This window comes from Hyperolius riggenbachi, chromosome 9, assembly GCF_040937935.1.
Source record: "Hyperolius riggenbachi isolate aHypRig1 chromosome 9, aHypRig1.pri, whole genome shotgun sequence".
In the NCBI taxonomy this organism is placed as follows: Eukaryota; Metazoa; Chordata; class Amphibia; order Anura; family Hyperoliidae; genus Hyperolius; species Hyperolius riggenbachi.
The window spans coordinates 241113958-241129644 of NC_090654.1; positions in this window are offsets into that span (position 1 = coordinate 241113958).

Below are 15687 nucleotides of genomic sequence, written 5' to 3' on the forward strand. Positions count from 1 at the left end.
TCCGCTCCGCCTACCGAGCAGGAAATGCGCGTGCAGCGTGCACGCGAACTTATGCAGAACAAAGCCCCAGGACTTTACCCGTTAGGCGGTCCTGGGGCTGCCGTCGCGGCCACATCCATCGGCGTGATGCGGTCAGCAAGCAGGTAATTAGCACCGCCAACGGTATCCTGAGCCCAAGTCTCCCGGCGGCAATTTCCTGCGTTCGCTCTTCTTTCTGGAAAGCACAGTTTCTATGCATCAATATGCCTTTAGATTTAGATTGTGGGGTAGCAACATAAAAGTGGGACATGTAGTGTTTGTCAACTAGTCTAGGGACCGCATCAGAGCGCAGGTGTGTCTCCTGTAAGAGGGCTATAGTGACCCTTTCTTTGTAGAGTTTGTCAAGGAGCATAGATCTCTTCTGAGATGTGTTAAGCCCATTATCATTGTAGGAGCATATTTTCCAGGAGATTGGAATATCCCCAGTGTCAGAAGGGGAAGTCATTGTAGAATCAGAATCAATTCATTTTGCCAAGTAAATTTGCACTTACAAGGAATTTGTCTTGGCAGTTGCTTAACAAACACAAACAAAAACATTACAAGTACCGACCGTATGTATATTACAAGTCAAGGACAGTATGTAAGTATAGTGGCAGTAAGCAAGATGAATATTGTTCATTTTCAGTTCTGTGCTGATTACTTTCAAGTCCTAGCAGCTCTAACATGGTTCTGCCAGGGCCGGGCCGAGGCATAGGCTGGAGAGGCTCCAGCCTCAGGGCGCAGTGTAGAAGGGGGCGCACAATTCATTCAGCTGTCATTCCTAATTGTGTATGAAGCAGAAATAAATAAGAAAAGGGTATACATAGCAGTGACTGCAAGCCATATAACTAGATATTAAGGTGTTGGGGAGGTTATGGGCCCTGTGACCCTCTTAGTCTAATAGCAATCAGTGTGTGACAGCTGGGGTGGGAGGGATGGAGGGGCGCACTTTGGTGTCTCAGCCTTGGGTGCCGGAGGACCTTGTCCCAGCTCTGGGTTCTGCATTAAGTATGGCTACCGCCTGAGAAAAAAAGTTGTTCCTGTGTCTAGAGGTTTTAAATGTTAAAATGTCAGATAGATAAAGCATTTTTAATTATAAGCTTAATACATCATATTATACTGCCATCTGGTGTTACTTTTGTAATCTTTTATACGTTTATAAAATTAATGTCATAAAAAAATAAAAATATAGAATTATTTAGATAGCTGATCAGTATACACAATATTTGATTACTCTTTAAAGGAGTCATCAGGCAATGCTAAAGAAAATAAGTGCTACTTACCGGGTGACCTCCAGGTCAGCCTGTACTGCGCCTGTGAGAGCAGCGCTGTCAATCACCGAAACGTGGGCCGGAGCGGACTGCACAGGCGCAGTAGTTCTGCACCTGCGCAGTCCGCTCCGGCCCACGTGGCGGTGATTGACAGCGCCGCTCGCGCAGGCGCAGTACAGGCCGACCTTGAGGTTTTCCTCTGACGTCATCGCCGGGGACCGCGGGAGCGAGCTGCGGTGAATGGCTGAAGGGAGAGCTGGGGCGAGGGACATGCTGGGAGCTTGGGGCTGGAGGAAGCCCCCGGTAAGTAGCACTTATTTTCTTTAGCATTGCCTGATGACTCCTTTAACCAGTTCGCATTCAGTCGTTTTTCGCTTCATGCATCTGAACAATGTTCACCTCCCATTCATTAGCCTATAACTTTATTACTACTTATCACAATGAACTGATCTATATCTTGTTTTTTCCGCCACCAATTAGGCTTTCTTTGGGGGGGTACATTTTACTAAGAGCCACTTTACTGTAAATGCATTTTAAAAGGAAGAATAAGAAGAAAACGGAAACAAATCATTATTTCTCACTTTTCGGCAATTATAGTTTTAAAATAATACATGCCTCCATAATTAAAACCCACGTATTGTATATGCCCATTTGTCCCGTTTATTACACCATTTAAATTATGTCCCTATCACAATGTATGGCGACAATATTTTATTTGGAAATAAAAGTGCATTTTTTCCGTTTTGCATTCATCACTATTTACAAGCTTATAATAAAAAAAAAAAGAAATATTTCATCTTTACATAGATATTTAAAAAGTTTAGACCCTTAGGTAAATATTTGTGTTTTTTTTTTTTTTTTAATTGTAATGTTTTTGTTTTTTTTTAATTAAACATTTTATGTGGGTATTTTTGGGAGGGTGGGATTGAAATTGTATTTTTTTTGTAAATATATGTGTATTTTTATTTTTATTTAACATTTAGATGTAGTTTACTTTTTGGCCACAAGATGGCAGCCATGAGTTGTTTACAGTGACGTCACTCTAAGCGTACCACGTACGCTTAGAGCGACATAGGAAGCAGAAAAAGCGTAGCTTCCGAGAGAAGCTGTCGCTTTTTCTGCGGGGGAGAGGAATCAGTGATCGGGCACCGTTGCCCGATTCACTGATTCACTGGCTAACAAACCGCCGGCCGGGAGCGCGCGTGCACGCGCGCGATCGGCCGCGTGGACGCGCAGGAGCGCACATGGCTTCCTGGACGTGAGTTTCACGTCCAGGAATGTCAAATAGTTAAAGAGACTCCGTAACAAAAATTGCATCCTGTTTTTTATCATCCTACAAGTTCCAAAAGCTATTCTAATGTGTTCTAGCTTACTGCAGCACTTTGTACTATCACAGTCTCTGTAATAAATCAACTTATCTCTCTCTTGTCAGACTTGTCAGCCTGTGTCTGGAAGGCTGCCAAGTTCTTCAGTGTTGTGGTTCTGCTATGAACTCCCCCTTCCAGGCCCCTCTATGCACACTGCCTGTGTGTTATTTAGATTAGAGCAGCTTCTCTCTTACAAGTTGGATAAATTGTCCTCTGAGCTGGCTGGGCTTTCACATAGTGAGGAATTACAGACAAGGGCAAAAGCTGTTTGCAGGAAGAAAAGAGCAGCCTGAAACTTCAGTGCATGAGAGATGCAGGGGGAAAGAAACACACAATGATCTCTTGAGATTCAAAAGGAAGGCTGTATACAGCCTGCTTGTGTATGGATGTATTTTCTATGTGTGGACATACTGTACATCAACCTACTTCCTGTTTTGGTGGCCATTTTGTTTGTTTATAAACAAACTTTTAAAAACTGTTTTTAACCACTTTTAATGTGGCGGGGAGCGGCGAAATTGTGACAGAGGGTAATAGGAGATGTCCCCTAACACACTGGTATGTTTACTTTTGTGTGATTTTAACAATACAGATTCTCTTTAAGGATAGTATAGTGTTTAAATAAGTATTAATTTACTGTAAGTCTGAATACTATTGGTTACAGGCCTATGTATTTTGGTGAGTCAAGATGGCCGACAGCATTTCAGGAACAAATGGGCATACCTCAGGCCAATTAAGACACAGATGTCATAATAAGCAAACACAGCATGGAACATAGATATGGGAGATGTTTTTAATTCTGGAGACCCAGTGTCTCATGATATTTCTCTTATCGGGAGGTCATGACGTAGTCAAGATGTCTACCTGCGTGTGTACCCAATTAATTACGATATCGTCCTCATTAATTAAATGTCAGACTTTGTAAATAAGATACGTTGAATGACGCACAAAACATTCCAAGATATGGAAAATACGTCAGTGGGAAATTCCGATTTTTCAGCCATTTTGAAATTTGGGTATAAAAGGGGGGTAGAATGGGCAGGTTTTAAACATCTCGATAACAGCTACCTTGGGGTGAGACCTTCTACATAATTGAGGAGAGGTATGCCTTATTGGTATTATATTCTGGAGATTCTTAGCATTCTTAGCATTGAATATTTAGCTGAGCCTATTAAGCATTGAAAGTTAACATTTTTATTAGCATTATTTTTAAACATTTTTTCTCAGCAACTACTAGAGATACTCAGAAATAGAGCAACATTAACCAAGTTTAGATTTACAATTCAATATCTGCAAGATAAAGTTTATTTCATGGAACTGTGAACTTTGAACACCTTGAAGATTCATATTTTTCTGCTATAAATATATTGCATTTTGAAAAATACAAAATTATATAAAAATCCAAACGGAGTGATTTGAGATTATTCCAAGAGAAACCATAATCTATAACTTTTACTGTTGTAGAAGGAAGGAACTACACTATACCCAATATTTTTGATTGCAACACTGTAAAAGTTATACCTTTTACAGAGTTAGTGATCTTACAGAGGTAGATACTATAAGGTTTTCCAACAGAGGGGAAGCCCAAAATAGAACGAGGGATACTGGGAAGGAAGCAGTGGGCCCCAGCCAATATTCAGATCAGTCAGCCCAATACTTGAACTGACTGAGTACTCAGACCGATAGGGTTCAGTGCCGCACAAAATAATATGCGCATTGAATGGTGATGTGGCTAAGTCTGATCAAGTGATAACACTCTCATACTGCTACTCCCATCAGCCTAAAGTTTACTGTAGTTAGTGCATGTTAACGTTTCAGCTTTATAATTGAAATCATGTAGAAGAACCAAAAAACAAAGGCAAAAAAATAAGGCAATCCTTAGCAGAGCAATAAACATGCTAAGCATTATGTATGCAATCCTGTGCTTGAAAGCAAACATAACAGTAAGACCAAGAAATTACCCAAATGTGCCAAAACTAAAATGACTGCCACGGCAGAAAAAAGAGTTCTGTTCATATATAAAATGTCATCGTGAAGAGCTTAGGTGTTAGTGCCTGTGACTGGTCAGTGCTAAAATACCACAATCGTTAAGCTTGCAAGGTGTGTGAGAGACCAGTATAAAAAGAGGTGGGTTTCCAACTATAAGAATCATTCTTGAGTGAAGTCTTGGACCCAGTAACAAGGCAGCACAAAGAGGAATATCATCAGTTTATGCTGGAAACACTAGTATTGCACAAAGGCTATTGTAAGCCATACTAGCCATGGTACATAGGAAATATACTGTATATACTCGAGTATAAGTCTAGAAATTTAGGTCTGATTCACTTCATAAAAGTATAGGGATCAACTTATACACGAGTCACAGGCAACACTGAGCTCACTGAGTTATATGTGCACTATTAGTGACATTCCCATTTGCACCAATTTACCCAATGGTAAGTAATACTTTGAGGAAAGAAAATGCCAAGAAAACACAGGTCTGAAAGTCCTGGCCACAACAATTAACAAGGAAAGAGGCTGGGGGAAAATACTGGGCTGCATAAAAGTGAGTGAATAATTGCAACACTTGGGGGCCTGGAGGAGGTATTGGCTGCACTTAAGGGAGGAGTTACTGGCTGCAGTACTGTATGCAGTGCAGTCCTTAACCCCTCCTGGGCCCCAAGTGTAGCCATTCACTTTTCTGAGTAGACTTATACTTGAGTCAATAAAAATTACAGCTTAAGAGGGTTGAATATTGGAGTCGACTTATACTCGAGGTCGACTTGTATTTGAGTATATACGGTATTATACACCTCGAGGCACATCTAGGTGCGAACTTAAAGTAATCAGCTCTCAAATAACCAAGATGAGGCTAACATACAGGTCCTTCTCAAAAAATTAGCATATTGTGATAAAGTTCATTATTTTCTGAAATGTACTAATAAACAGTAGACTTTCATATATTTTAGATTCATTACACACAACTGTTTCTGATTCAAAAGTGGCTTGACCTGGGGAATGCGGCACCTGTAGCCCATTTCCTGCACATGCCTGTACACGGTGGCTCTGGATGTTTCTACTCCAGACTCAGTCCACTGCTTCTGCAGGTCCCCCAAGGTCTGGAATTGGTCCTTCTCCACAATATTCCTCAGGGTCCGGTCACCTCTTCTCTTTGTGCAACATTTTCTGCCACACTTTTTCCTTTCCACAGACTTCCCACTGTATCAAGGTGCCTTGATACAGCACTCTGGGGACAGCCTATTTATTCAGAAATGTATTTCTGTGTTTTACCCTCTTGCTTGAGGGTGTCAATGATGGCCTTCTGGACAGCAGTCAGGTCGGCAGTCTTACCCATGATTGCGGTTTTGAGTAATGAACCAGGCTGGGAGTTTTTAAAAGCCTCAGGAATCTTTTGCAGGTGTGTAACGATTGGTGTAGCAACACAGACGTCTGATTATGTGTGATCTGCAGTATCACCGATAATACAGACGGTATACCTGATTATGTGGTGATCTGCAGAATCACCAATAAGGCAAGTATAGCTAGCAGAATAGCAAGGTGTATAGTGCTTGGTGCAACAGTAATTGAATAGCATAACAAGACCTCACCAGAGGAGCTGGTGGGCACTATTGGTACACAATAACTGAATAGTTTTGCTAAACCTCACCAGAGGCGCTGGTGGGTACTATTGGTACACAGTACCTGAATAGTTTAGCTAAACCTCACCAGAAGAGCTGGTGGGTACTACTGGTACACAATAATGAAATAGTAGACTAGATCTCACCAGAGGAGCTGATGAGTACTAGCACAGAGCACATCATCAGTGACAGGGCTCACTGGTGAGTAGAATGGTCAGACAGGCTAAGATCAGTAACAGGCGGGCAGGTACAGTACAGAATCGAAAGGCAAGAGAGTAGTGAAATATCAGGCAGAGTTCAGCAACAGAGTCAGATGGGCAGAAGTACAGGATCGATTAGCAAGAGCAGGGTCAGAGGATAGACAGAGTCATACACAGAATATCAAATATACAATAATACAATAATCCTAGTCTTGTGTGAAATCCCTGGTTTCCTCCCAGATCAAAGCACACCGGATACTATCTAAGGTCTGAGCGCTAACACATAGGTATTCACAACAGCAAACAGGTTGCGAGTGAAGACTGAAGGCTTTTGAAGCAGAGGAGACCCCACGGCCGCGCCCACCACCAATCAGCCAATCCTGAGCGCCGTGAGTCTCCTCTGATGTCAGCCGACCAGCTGGTCAGCTGACGCGCCTTCTCCCCGCATAAAGGTCCTGTCTCAGCGCGCGCCCACATGATACAGCAACCCTATGAGCAATGGACAACCCTGTCCTCAGTGTACTAGATGCCAGAGGAATGGGCGAAGTCCCAGAGCAAGGAAGCGAGGCAGCTGCGGAGACACCCTGCGTGCCCGCAGCCGCTGCTTCCGTGGATGTTACAAGGTGTTTAGAGTTAATTAACTGATTCAAATGATTAGGTTAATAGCTCGTTTAGAGAATCTTTTCATGATATGCTAATTTTTTGAGATAGGAATTTTGGGTTTTCATGAGCTGTATGCCAAAATCATCAATATTAAAACAATAAAAGGCTTGAACTACTTCAGTTGTGTGTAATGAATCTAAAATATATGAAAGTCTAATGTTTATCAGTACATTAACCACTTCCCGACCGCCGTATTGACAATTGGCGGCCGGGAAGTGGACCCCGCAAGGACCGCCGTATTGACAAATGGCGGCGGTCCTTGTAGGGGCATGGGCGGAGCGATCGCGTCATCCATGACGCGATCCTCCGCCGGCACCTGTCTCCGCTCACTCGCCGCAACATCCCGCCGGCCATACGGAAGCGCCGGCGGGATGTTAACCCGACGATCGCCGCATACAAAGTGTATAATACACTTTGTAATGTTTACAAAGTGTATTATACAGGCTGCCTCCTGCCCTGGTGGTCCCAGTGTCCGAGGGACCACCAGGGCAGGCTGCAGCCACCCTATGTCGCACCCAAGCACACTGATTTCTCCCCCCCTGCCCCAGATCGCCCACAGCACCCCTCAGACCCCCCCCCTGCCCGCCCCCAGACCCCTGTTTGCACCCAATCACCCCCCTAATCACCCATCAATCACTTCCTGTCACTATCTGTCAACGCTATTTTTTTACCCCCCCCCCCCTGCCCCCTGCCCCCTCCTGATCACCCCCCACCCCTCAGATTCTCCCCAGACCCCCCCCAGACCCCCCCCCCCTGTTTACTGTATGCATCTATCCCCCCTGATCACCTGTCAATCACCTGTCAATCACCTGTCAATCACCCATCAATCACCCCCTGTCACTGCCACCCATCAATCAGACCCTAACCTGCCCCTTGCGGGCAATCTGATCACCCACCCACACCGATAGATCGCCCGCAGATCCGACATCAGATCACCACCCAAGCGCAGTGTTTACATCTAATCTCTCCTCTAAACACCCACTAATTACCCATCAATCACCCATCAATCACCCCCTATCACCACCTGTCACTGTTACCCATCAGATCAGACCCTAATCTGCCCCTTGCGGGCACCCAATCACCCGCCTACACGCTCAGATTGCCCTCAGACCCCCCCTTATCAATTCGCCAGGGCATTATTTACATCTGTCCTTCCCTGCAATAACCCACTGATCACCTGTCAATCACCTGTCAATCACCCATCAATCACCCCCTGTCACTGCCACCCTTCAATCACCCCCTGTCACTGCCACCCATCAATCAGCCCCTAACCTGCCCCTTGCGGGCAATCTTATCACCCACCCACACCGATAGATCACCCGCAGATCCGACATCAGATCACCACCCAAGCGCAGTGTTTACATCTATTCTCTCCTCTAAACACCCACTAATTACCCATCAATCACCCATCAATCACCCCCTATCACCACCTGTCACTGTTACCATCAGATCAGACCCTAATCTGCCCCTTGCGGGCACCCAATCACCCGCCTACACGCTCAGATTGCCCTCAGACCCCCCCTTATCAATTTGCCAGGGCATTATTTACATCTGTCCTTCCCTGTAATAACCCACTGATCACCTGTCAATCACCTGTCAATCACCCATCAATCACCCCCATTCACTGCCACCCATCAATCACCCCCTGTCACTGCCACCCATCAATCAGCCCCTAACCTGCCCCTTGCGGGCAATCTGATCACCCACCCACACCGATAGATCGCCCGCAGATCCGACATCAGATCACCACCCAAGCGCAGTGTTTACATCTATTCTCTCCTCTAAACACCCACTAATTACCCATCAATCACCCATCAATCACCCCCTATCACCACCTGCCACTGTTAGCCATCAGATCAGACCCTAATCTGCCCCTTGCGGGCACCCAATCACCCGCCTAGACGCTCAGATTGCCCTCAGACACTCCCTTATCAATTCGCCAGTGCAATATTTACATCTGTGCTTCCCTGTAATAACCCACTGATCACCTGTCAATCACCTGTCAATCACCCATCAATCACCCCCTGTCACTGCCACCCATCAATCACCCCCTGTCACTGCCACCCATCAATCAGCCCCTAACCTGCCCCTTGCGGGCAATCTGATCACCCACCCACACCAATAGATCGCCCGCAGATCCGACATCAGATCACCTCCCAAGTGCAGTGTTTACATCTGTTCTCTCCTCCAAACATCCACTAATTACCCATCAATCACCCCCTGTCACTGCTACCCATCAGATTAGACCCCTATCTGCCCCTAGGGCACTCAATCACCCGCCCATACCCTCAGAACGCCCTCAGACCCCAGCCCTGATCACCTCGCCAGTGCATTGCTTGCATCTATTCCCCCCTCTAATCACACCTTGAGACACCCATCAATCACCTCCTGTCACCCCCTAGCACACCTACCCATCAGATCAGGCCCTAATTTGCCCCGTGTGGGCTCCTGATCACTCGGCAAAACCCTCAGATCCCCCTCAGACCCCCTTCCGATCACCTCCCCAGTGCATTGATTGCATCTATTTTCCCCTCTACCAACCCCCTGAGAAACCCATCAATCACCTCCTGTCACCCCCTAGCACTCCTATCCATCAGATCAGGCCCAATACAACCTGTCATCTAAAAGGCCACCCTGCTTATGACCGGTTCCACAAAATTCGCCCCCTCATAGACCACCTGTCATCAACATTTTCAGATGCTTATACCCCTGAACAGTCATTTTGAGACATTTGGTTTCCAGATTACTCACGGTTTTGGGCCCGTAAAATGCCAAGGCGGTATAGGAACCCCACAAACTGACCCCATTTTAGAAAAAAGACACCCCAATGTATTCTGTTAGGTGTATGACGAGTTCATAGAAGATTTTATTTTTTGTCAAAAGTTAGCGGAAATTGATTTTTGTTCTTTTTTCCACAAAGTGTCATTTTTCACTAACTTGTGACAAAAAATAAAATCTTCTATGAACTCGCCATACACCTAATGGAATACCTTGGGGTGTCTTCTTTCTAAAATGGGGTCACTTGTGGGGTTCCTATACTGCCCTGGCATTTTAGGGGCCCTAAACCGTGAGGAGTAGTCTAGAAAACAAATGCCTCAAAATGACCTGTGATTAGGACGTTGGGCCCCTTAGCGCACCTAGGCTGCAAAAAAGTGTCACACGTGGTATCGCCGTACTCAGGAGAAGTAGTATAATGTATTTTTACACATACCCATGCTGGGTGGGAGAAATCTCTCTGTAAATGGACAATTGTGTGTAAAAAAAATCAAACAATTGTCATTTATGTGTAAAAATACACCCCAAAACACATTATACTACTTCTCCTGAGTACGGCGGTACCACATATGTGGCACTTTTTTACACCCTAAGTACGCTAAGGGGCCCAAAGTCCAATGAGTACCTTTAGGATTTCACAGGTCATTTTGCGACATTGTTGGTTTCAAGACTACTCCTCACGGTTTAGGGCCCCTAAAATGCCAGGGCAGTATAGGAACCCCACAAATGACCCCATTCTAGAAAGAAGACACCCAAAGGTATTCCGTTAGGAGTATGGTGAGTTCATAGAAGATTTTATTTTTTGTCACAAGTTAGCGGAAAATGACACTTTGTGAAAAAAAACAATTAAAATCAATTTCCGCTAACTTGTGACAAAAAAATAAAAACTTCTATGAACTCACCATACTCCTAACGGAATACCTTGGGGTGTCTTCTTTCTAAAATGGGGTCATTAGTGGGGTTCCTATACTGCCCTGGCATTTTAGGGGCCCTAAACCGTGAGGAGTAGTCTTGAAACAAAAATGACCTGTGAAATCCTAAAGGTACTCATTAGACTTTGGGCCCCTTAGCGCAGTTAGGCTGCAAAAAAGTGACAATCATGTGGTATCGCCGTACTCGGGAGAAGTAGTATAATGTGTTTTGGGGTGTATTTTTACACATACCCATGTTGGGTGGGAGAAATACCTCTGTAAATGACAATCTTTTGATTTTTTTTACACACAATTGTCCATTTACAGAGTTATTTCTCCCACCCAGCATGGGTATGTGTAAAAATACACCCCAAAACACATTGTACTACTTCTCCCGAGTACGGCGATACCACATGTGTGGCACTTTTTTGCACCCTAACTGCGCTAAGTGGCCCAAAGTCCAATGAGTACCTTTAGGATTTCACAGGTCATTTTGAGAAATTTTGTTTCAAGACTACTCCTCACGGTTTAGGGCCCCTAAAATGCCAGGACAGTATAGGAACCCCACAAATGACTCCATTTTAGAAAGAAGACACCCCAAGGTATTCTGTTAGTAGTACGGTGAGTTCATAGAAGATTTTATTTTTTGTCACAAGTTAGCGGAAATTGATTTTTATTTTATTTTTTTTCACAAAGTGTCATTTTCCGCTAACTTGTGACAAAAAATAAAATCTTCTATGAACTCAACGTACTACTAACGGAATACCTTGGGGTGTCTTCTTTCTAAAATGGGGTCATTTGTGGGGTTCCTATACTGTCCTGGCATTTTAGGGGCCCTAAACCGTGAGGAGTAGTCTTGAAACAAAATTTCTCAAAATGACCTGTGAAATCCTAAAGGTACTCATTGGACTTTAGGGCCCTTAGTGCAGTTAGGGTGCAAAAAAGTGCCACACGTGTGATATCGCCGTACTCAGGAGAAGTAGTATAATGTGTTTTGGGGTGTATTTTTACACATACCCATGCTGAGTGGGAGAAAGATCTCTGTAAATGGACAATTGTGTGTAAAAAAATTAAAAAATTGTCATTCACAGAGATATTTCTCCCACCCAGCATCGGTATGTGTAAAAATACACCCCAAAACACATTATACTACTTCTTCTGAGTACGGCAATACCACATGTGTGGCACTTTTTTGCAGCCTAACTGCGCTAAGGGGCCCAAAGTCCAATGAGCACCTTTAGGCTTTACAGGGGTGCTTACAAATTAGCACCCCCCCCCAAATGCGAGGACAGTAAACACACCCCACAAATTACCCCATTTTGGAAAGTAGACACTTCAAGGTATTCAGAGAGGGGCATAGTGAGTCCGTGGCAGATTTCATTTTTTTTTTGTCGCAAGTTAGAAGAAATGGAAACTTTTTTTTTTTGTCACAAAGTGTCATTTTCCGCTTACTTGTGACAAAAATTAATATCTTCTACGAACTCACTATGCCTCTCAGTGAATACTTTGGGATGTCTTCTTTCCAAAATGAGGTCATTTGGGGGGTATTTATACTATCCTGGAATTCTAGCCCCTCATGAAACATGTCAGGTGGTCAGAAAAGTCATAGATGCTTGAAAATGGGAAAATTCACTTTTTGCACCATAGTTTGTAAACGCTATAACTTTTACCCAAACCAATAAATATACACTGAATGGGTTTTTTTTTAATCAAAAACATGTTTGTCCACATTTTTCGTGCTGCATGTATACAGAAATTTTACTTTATTTGAAAAATGTCAGCACAGAAAGTTAAAAAAATCATTTTTTTGCCAAAATTCATGTTTTTTTGATGAATATAATAAAAAGTAAAAATCGCAGGAGCAATCAAATAGCACCAAAAGAAAGCTTTATTAGTGACAAGAAAAGGAGCCAAAATTCATTTAGGTGGTAGGTTGTATGAGCGAGCAATAAACCGTGAAAGCTGCAGTGGTCTGAATGAAAAAAAAGGGGCCGGTCCTTAAAGGGGGTAAAGCCCACGGTCCTCAAGTGGTTAATTTGACAATTTGTATGGGTACATAATTTAATGTGAATGGTGAAATCAACAAACAAAACCACCACTATTGGTCTGACACTAACCCACATTGGACAGATCCCTCCAAGACTGTTGGAACAAAAAAATTGATGGTATCATGTTGTATATGGGGTGTATACATAGATCAGGTGTATCCATATAAATGGCCCACCCTGTAGTATCCTTCAGTTTTGCAATGTGTAATATTTTATATCTTCCATTGTATGTGTAAATGCATGTATGTTGTTTTCTCTTTTTCTGTGTTGTCTCTCTTCTTTTGTCTTTCAGATGGAGCTGGAGAAATATTTTTTATGTTGATGAAGAGTTGGGCATGGGATTTGTTATAACATGTATTTGTTCCTTCTTTTTGTAACTTTCTTACACTTTGTGACTGTTTTTATTCTCTTTTCGAGTATAATATGTAAGCATATATAATCCTTCTTTTTTGACTGGTCACTTTGTGCATATTTCATGTGTAGACTTTATATTTGTCATTGTATGTGTTAATGCATGTTAGATGGTATCTCTTTTTCTGTGTTGTCTGTGTTCTGTTTTTTTACAGATGGGGTTCGACTAGTATTTTTCATGGTGAAGAAGAGTTTGGGATGGGGTTTGTTATCACGTAACATGTGTTTGCTCTGTCTCCTTGCAACTTTCTTGCACTTTTTGTTTGTTTTTTATTCTCTTTTCCAGTATAATAAGTATGCATATATGAATTTATTTATTTTTTTACAGGTCACTCTGCGCATTTCATGGGTAGTATTTTATATCTGTTATTGTATGTGTTAATGCATGTAAGTTGGTATCTCTTTTTCTGTGTTGTCTCTCTTCTGTTTTCTTACAGATGGTGGTCGACAAGTATTTTTAATGTTGAAGAAGAGTTTGGCATCAGGTTTGTTATAACATGTATTTGTTCTTTCTTCTTGCAACTTTCTTACATTTTTTGTCTGACCTTTTTTCTCTTTTTCAGTATGATATGTATGCTATGCATATATAAACAACCTTTTTTTACAGGTCACTTTGTGTGCATTTCATGGGTAGTATTTGTTATTGTATGTGGTAATGCATGTTAATTGGTATCTCTTTTTTTGTGTTATCTCTCTTCTGTTTTCTTACAGATGGCGGTCGACAAGTGTTTTTCATGGTGAAGAAGAGTTGTGCATGTGAATTGGTATGGCGGTGGCAGTTGGGCGTATTTGTTTCTTCACATTCACTGTGCAGATTTTGCACACTAAATGTTAAAGAAAATAAATCTGGAGAGAAATAGGGTGGCTATTGGGGAGGAGGAGGCCACAGTACAGGGTGGGCCATTTATATGGATACACCTTAATTGGGCTATTTATATGGGTACAGAGTTTAATGTGAATGGTGAAATTAACAAACAAAACCACCACTATTGGTCTGACACTACCTACATTGGATAGATCTCTCCAAGACTATTGGAACAAAAAAATTGATGGTATGATGTTGTATATGGGGTGTATACATAGATCAGGTGTATCCATATAAAAGGCCCATCCATTCTCATAAGGCTCCTTCTATCGTGAAAAGTTTTCCCACATTCTGAACATGACAGAGGCCTCTTACCCATGTGTCTTGTCATGTGCTGTACAAAAGTCAGAACATGAATACGGTTTGTCACCTGTGTGAGTTTTTTGGTGTCTATGAAACTTGCCTCTATCATAGAAATCTTTCCCGCACTCTGAACTTTAAAAAGGCCACTCCCCAGTGTGTATTCTCATATGTCCATGAAGGTTTCTATTCTGAGTAAATCATTTCCCACACTCTGAACATGAATAAGGCTTCTCGCCTGTGTGACTTTTTAGGTGTCTCTGAAGGCTCTATCATGTAAAGTTTTCCCACAGTCTGAACATGACAGAGGCCTCTTACCTGTGTGTCTTATCATGTGGATGCGTATGAGCTTTTTGTCCCTAAGCCTTCACAAATCTGCACATGGAGGTAAAACGTTTTAGCCATTTTCTTAAGAAATGGTTCTTTACAGTAAGAGTGATTAAGATGTGGAATGCATTGCCACAGGAAGTAGTTATGGCAAATTCTAAATCTGCATTTAAAGGGGGCTTAGATGCTTTTCTTGCACTGAAAAACATCCATGGCTATAATTACTAGGTAATGCCCAGTGGTGTTGATCCAGAGATTTTATCTGATTGCCATGTGGAGTCGGGAAGGAATTTTTTCCATTTTAGCGCTAATTGGACTATGCCTTGTAAGGGTTTTTCACCTTCCTCTGGATCAACAGGGATATGTGAGGGAGCAGGCTGGTGTTGTACCGTATATACTCGCATACAAGCCGAATTTTTGACCCCCAAAAAGGGGGTCAAAAGTTGGGGGGTCGGCTTGTATGCGAGTCTTCCCTGGTGGTCTAGTGGTGGGTGGTCTGCGCCCCGCTCCCCCCCCTCCCCGCTCCTCCCGCGGCCGCCACTGCTATTACCTGCTTAGGCAGCGGCCGCTTCCTAATCCGCGTTCCCCTCTGAAGTTTCAGCGTGTTGCTGTGACGATGCAGGGGGCAGGAAAGAGCGGTTCCCCTGGTAACGGCGATACAGATCGCCACTATAGGCAGCCGCGCTCTTTCCTGCACTCTGCATCGTCACAGCAGCAGCGCCGGGCGCGCTGCTGTGATACACTGCTGTGATACACGCTGGAAGTTCAGAAGAGGAACGCGGATTAGGAAGCGGCCGCTGCCTAAGCAGGTAATAGCAGCGGCGGCCGTGGGGGGAGCGGGGGGGGGCCGGGAGCACTACCTACCTATGCTGGGCACTATACTGGCTAAACTGGGCACTATACTGGCTAAACTGGGC